Genomic DNA, 6000 nt, shown 5'->3' on the forward strand with positions numbered 1-6000 from the left:
TTTCTTAGAGGCCAGAAGCAAACTCCAACTGACCTGCCTTAAGATTTGTGACACCATTAGCCAAACTCAAATATGTGAGAAAAACTAAACTACAAGGAAATTAATGWTTCCTACTTTATGGGGAAGGTGGGTTGCTTCCTCTTGCCAGCCACTGACTTCACCCTGCTCACCAGGGCAGGGCATGCACATGCTGGTGTCCCATCACAGGGACAAGCGTACCTTCAGAAGGTTTGCAATAAGTCTTACTATGTGAGCTCCTAGACATTCAGTATCTTTGAGAAGCAAAAACAGTAGTCTCAAGTGTGGATGTTAAATATAATAAAGTATTTTTAATGTGAACTTCAGAAATCGCCTATATATCTCAGCTACAATTTTTTATGGCAAAAGATAGAATCATAGAATGGTAAGGTTGGAAGGGACCTCTAGAGATCATCTAGTCCAACCCTCCGCATAGCCTCGTACAGGGATTAAACCCATGACCTTGGCATTAGCAGCACTAATAAATAAATAATTGTCCAGATACATCTCTGCAAACTTTTGAGCTCAAGCTTCTCTTAAAAAAATATTTTTRAAGTTTCAAAACTATTTCTGTGTTTATAAATCAGCGTTAATATTGACTCCACATGGCACAATCTTGGGCTGCTCAGCCCAGAAAATTTAGAAAGTAGCTAGCTCTTTAATTTGACTACCAAAAATCACTACTCCTGTTAAAAGTGATAGAGGTCTCACTCACCAAGACCAAGGTCTCATTTACAAGTCATTTCTTATAAGCTACATGGAAATGGATAGTAAGAAAATTCATATTACTGAATACACACTCAAAAGTGAAGATCTCCATCTGCAAAGTCAGTTCAATCCCACCCAAATTTTACTTCTGAGGTTAAGCCTCCTGGTGACCCAATACCCTGAGCATGTTTTCTTTTTTTTCAAAAGAAGTTATACAACATGCTTGGAAGTCCTTAAAAGAGAGAAACAAAAGCAGAGGCTCTGAGAATTAGTTCTAGCACTTCTCAACTCAGCCCAAGACAATTTGTGACAAACTCCAAGTCAGAATATTTATTTGGTGGAACTGATGTAACAGATTTGCCCCTGCCACACAATTTATTCCTTGAAAAGCCAAGTTACGCAAGTACTTATATCAGCGCCTTATTATATACCCRTGGACAAGCAAAAGGGCTCCTACGGCTTTCTTCTAATGAACTCTGGAGTGCTTGTTCCTGTTCCTTGGTTGCTATGAGATTTTAAAGACTGTCTAAACCTGTTACCACCAAATGGGCCTTTAACACRATTCCTGCTCCATTAGGCTCTTCATCTGCCAGTCTAACCAAACCTAACGCAGCCCGCTGATCAAAGGAGGGCCCATCRCCGCTGCTCCAATTAACTCCTTGCTAACTGCAAAGAAAACTTGAGAACAAATTGTTGGAAAGAAAAAGTCCAGAGTGAAGCTTTTGTCACTGTATCCTCTCTCAGCCAAATGGATTACGTATTGCAAATGTTTTTCATCTAGTCCTTCCAACTTCTGTAAAAGAACAGATGATACCTCCATAATGTTAAATTGATACAGTGGTCAGAAAAACAGATGGGCCCACAACAAAGGCCAGAATTTTTAAACAGATTCAAGAGCAAACATGAAAACAATTTTCATTCTAAGGTGGATTTTGAGAAGATCTTACTTCCAATTTACTTATTCTAGATTTTGAGAAGAAGTTATTTCCCATACAACTATGCAAGTGGCAGCTCTGGAAAACATTCAATAAATACATAACAAGCTGATTCTTAAAAGAAAAAAAAGGAAAACCAGCTCTCACCCAGCAGCCCAGCCTTGACTGAAGTCTAGCCCTTCCAATTGACCCACATCTCCTCGAGTGAGTGGCTGAACCAAGAAAGGCATTTAGGCATCTTCATTCTTAATTACTGTATCCTGCCCTCAGCATCAACACTTAATCAAATGAAAACATCAGAAGAAGTGTTTGGAGCATGCATTAGTATAGGTGAAGTTTGCATCCGGGTACCTGAACTAACCAATGCTTTCATATGTCCATCTGGATTTTGTTAAAATAGGTGAGGACTACCATCCGCACAATCACTTCTTGTCAAAAACCGAGATGACTCAGACRCTTGCAGTATACGCAGTTGTACCAAGATGTCCCCTGAATCACACAGGTTATCTGGGGTCTCCCAGTCATAATAGTTTAGTAACTAGAGTGAAAATTTGAATCAGGGTTTTGATGCTGGACTTTACTGTGCTATGAAGTCGTRCTGGGGCAAAGCTGCAGCCAGCTTCTCTCAAGCGCCCAGGAGAACAGGACTTCCCATTTTCCAGCTTAAGTTCCAATTTACAACCTGCAAGACAGCAAATCTTCAGGAGAAGGATAACTTAGCTGGTTACAAAACCTGTTGACATGCTCCCTTTTCTGCCCCACCTCTTCGCACTTCATTGGAACCGGGAGGAAATTCACAAGTGTTTTTTTAAATAACATAACAGGCTGTGACATAAACCAGCAAAGGCAGGAAATATGATCATGAGGGCAGTGCTCCATCCTCCACTCCTGTCATTGCGACTTTTTGGGTACTTGGCAAATGAATGAGTAAAGGAGACAGCCTGCATGTTTTATGGAGTTGAACTGTAACATCCCTGTTAAGCAGCCAACTTACCATTTTTCTGCTCTGACATCAATAAATCTGCCCAGCCACAGGGAACAAAGATCTTAATATGAACTGGCTACACACGAATCCCTCATAGCGGCTACCTTCACAACCAACACGCTGTAGTTTGTGGTTCYTACTGCTGCTTTTGTAGCATTCACAAAGAGGGAAATCCTGCATTTCAGTGACGTGACTTGGGAAATGTTAATAATGCCAGCGAGGTGCACGATTTCGTTAAAGCTCATTCCTGTAACGGCTGGAATCTCAGCTTTCCACTCCTGGAGGAAAATGGCCACTGTAGGTTATGAAGAAAAACTTGACAAGACAAACTGAAAGCCCAGAAATTTGGAAGCAAGAGCTCAAAAAAGAGTTCAGAACCTCTCTGTTTTAAGTATTATACATGATCTCAAAATCTTAGTGCTCAAACTCATTTTTTATGCTTAAAATTGACAATTCTGCTTAGACAACAAAATGGGAGACCTATGTACAGGATCAGATCCCTATAAACCAAAATTTTATACCGATTCCTTGTACACTTGCACCCATTATGTCAAGGTTAATAACTAGTTAACCTGGTGTAAGCACAAGCACTGAGAAATACCTCCGAAGGTCTCCAGGTTTCTGCTGTTCTCCTGACAGATTCCCAGCAGTACGGGATCTGGCGATGCTGAGCCTCACCGCGGGAGCCCCAGACGCCGCACACAGGCTTCCCCCCACCGCCACGTGCATGGGGGATGCCCAGCTTTCTCTTATCAGRGATGCGAAACTGCTACAAAGCAAGAGCTACACGCAGGTGTCTCCAGGAGGCATCTGTGCCCAAACTCACCGAGCCTGGAAATACCATGAGTAACTTGCTCCAAGCTGAGTCAGGGTCTGCCAGAGGCTCCTGGACAACCGAGGCGGATCAGCTTCCTTCCCACCCCGCGGGCTGCGTGAGCGAGCAAGCAGCGAAGCACTGCCCAAGAGGTTTCCTGTTTTCCCTCCCACCGCTCRGCTTCCTGAGACAAGGTAAAGGGCAACCAGTGCTCCCGAGCCCGACGCCGACCTGCCGCTGCCGCCGCGCAAACCGACACTGCTGTTTTCCAAGGGCTGTTAACAGCCAGCCAAGAGCTGAAAGCAAAATAAGCAGTTTCCTTTCATCTGCCCTGATACACGCCGGGACCAGCCTCCCCAAGAGAAAGGCCCTCCTCATCCCACCACCTCCTCGCGGGGAAAAAGCCAGGTCCCGCTCCGGAGGGGAGGAGATTTGCCCGTGCATCCCTGCTGCCTGCCCCTGCACCTCACCCACGCCTGCCCCGCAGCCCGGCCGCCGAGCTGGCCGGAGCCTCCGCCGAGGAGCCTCCGCCGAGGAGCCTCCGCCGAGGAGCCTCCGCCGAGGAGCCTCCGCCGAGGAGCCTCCGCCGAGGAGCCTCCGCCGCCCCTCGGAGCCCCGTTGCACCGCTCGGAGGTCGCCTGCTCCGAACAGGCTACCGCTAGCAGAGTTAGCGTTTCTGAGGCCTTTCATCTCCTCTTCCGAATGCTGTTTTAGCCTAGGCGAAGCAGGATTAAATTTTCCCAATGTGACACATTTGTCTCACTCTTCGTCCCAAGCCCCCCGGGCCTCCCGGGTCAGCTTCGCCCAYGGACAAGCGGCGATTGCAGCGAGTGCATCAAAACAAGGGAGGGCACCGCTTTCCCGGCGCCCTGCCGCGCGGCCGGGCCGGGAACGCTTCGCGGGCGCTCGGAAACGCGCCRGCGGATTGCAGCCCGGAGCAAAGACCCAGCAGAGCACCCGCGGCGGAGCAGCAGCACCCTGACACCCGCTGCGCTCGCACCGGGGCCGGGAGCGGGGCCGGGCAGCCCCGGCAGGCTCCGGGGAGCGCTCAGATCGCACTGCCCGCGCCAYGAGCGCCGCTCGCAGCGGCCAGCGAAACCACGGGTCAGAGCTGCAGGCGCCATCGCCCGCGCGATGCCCCTTCTGCCCCCACGCCAGGGCCCGGCGGCTCGAGCTCGACCCGGGGGCCCCGCTCTAGYGGAGCTCTGCCAGGAGCCGCTCTTATTTTTATTTTTGCGACACGGCCGCCTGCTCGGCTCCTCCAGCCTGATCCGGAGGATCCCCTCTAGCGGGACCAGGAGGTATTTCAAGCTCGCATCCCGCTCGCTCCCACCACCTCCCAAAGCTTCCCCTGCACCATGCCCAGAGCAGCGGTCGAGCGCGGGCAGCGGGCCGCCTGGCCGGCTCAGGAACTGCTAGTCCTGCTTGGCCGGAGCCATCTGGAGCCAAGTCAAACCAGGCTGGAAACGCCGGCGCCGGCGAGGAAGGGCAGAACGGGCAGGGGAAAGGAAAAACAGAGAGTGCTGCCAGCAAATCCCCTTCCCGAGGGTGAGCTGACTTTTCACACGGTCCAAGACATCCACCTCTGGTGAGAACTGCAGGTGGGACGGCGCTGCCCGGCCAGCCTGAGCGCGCTGCGGGAGGGCGCGGAGCAGCCCGTCCRCCCAGGAGCAGCCCGTCCGCCCAGGAGCAGCCCGTCCGCCCAGGAGCCCGGCACCACCAAAACACACCAACACACACATATGAATGTATCTTAACTGCAGAGAAAGCATCTGAACACAAAGCCCCCCAGGCAGCAGGCTCTGCCTCCCAAGGACCCCGCGCTGCCCTCAATTCTCCTTTTGTCCACGCTTCTTTTCATCCCCGAGGCTCTCCCGAGCCGCTCGCCGCGCACAAAGAGCTCGCGGCCTCCCCAGACCCAAACGCCGCCTCGTCTCGAGCTCTGCTCCCGCCGCGCGGGACGCGGCCTCGTCGCCAGGCGGGAGGCGCGCGCGGCCGGGGCGCAGCGGATTAGGGGCTGGGAGCGGGTCGCACGCAGGATGCTCGTGGTGGCAATCACGAAGGCACGTAGCCGGCTGCGAAACGCTCGACGGTACCTTCCCCCCGCCCCCGCCGAGCTCCCCCTGGGCCTCCCCCTTCTCCGTGTTGTGGTGGCCCTCCTCGCCAAGCTGGTTAAGAGATTAACACTCTAAAAACCACATTTACTCTAATTAGCCATGAAATCTTTGTAACTAAGTGAAAAAATGTTTCCCTTGAGGGATTTTTGTCCATTCATCGCTGTTTGAATTGCCAGAGAAGGGGGGGGGGGAATAAAGAAAAGGGTGGAGGGAGGGAGGAAAAACCCTCAGATCTAATGGATTAGCAGCAGAGAGCCCTCGGGGAGCAGCGGGCTCCCACGAAACACCGGCACGCCGAGGGGGCCCGGCGGCGGCTCGCCGCACGGCCGCTTCCCCATCATTCTAGTTAGCAGACCGCGCGGCCCCGCTCCGGCGGCCTGGCGAGGGCTCGCCGTGCCCGGGAGCCCGCCGGCGCCCGGCTCC

General features: G+C 51.9%; 1 protein-coding gene across 3 annotated transcripts in view; it reads right to left on the reverse strand.

Annotated features, from left to right (window-relative positions):
- The window catches only part of PLXNA2 (plexin A2), a 165909-nt gene that overhangs the window by 155667 nt on the left and 4242 nt on the right, over positions 1-6000 (reverse strand). Inside the window, exon 1 of one of the 3 annotated variants that reach the window (XM_085300420.1) lies at positions 3473-3511. The exons of 1 other annotated variant lie outside the window; for it this stretch is intronic. The gene's annotated coding sequence lies outside the window, so the exon portion shown is untranslated. Of the gene's footprint in view, positions 1-3247; positions 3319-3472; positions 3512-6000 lie in introns of those variants that run through there. One more of the 3 variants, XM_085300418.1, reaches the window with a different exon arrangement.

The sequence above is a fragment of the Rhea americana genome, unplaced genomic scaffold (genome assembly GCF_003343005.1).
Source record: "Rhea americana isolate MKP2758 unplaced genomic scaffold, rheAme1 scaffold_163, whole genome shotgun sequence".
NCBI classification, from domain to species: domain Eukaryota; kingdom Metazoa; phylum Chordata; class Aves; order Rheiformes; family Rheidae; genus Rhea; species Rhea americana.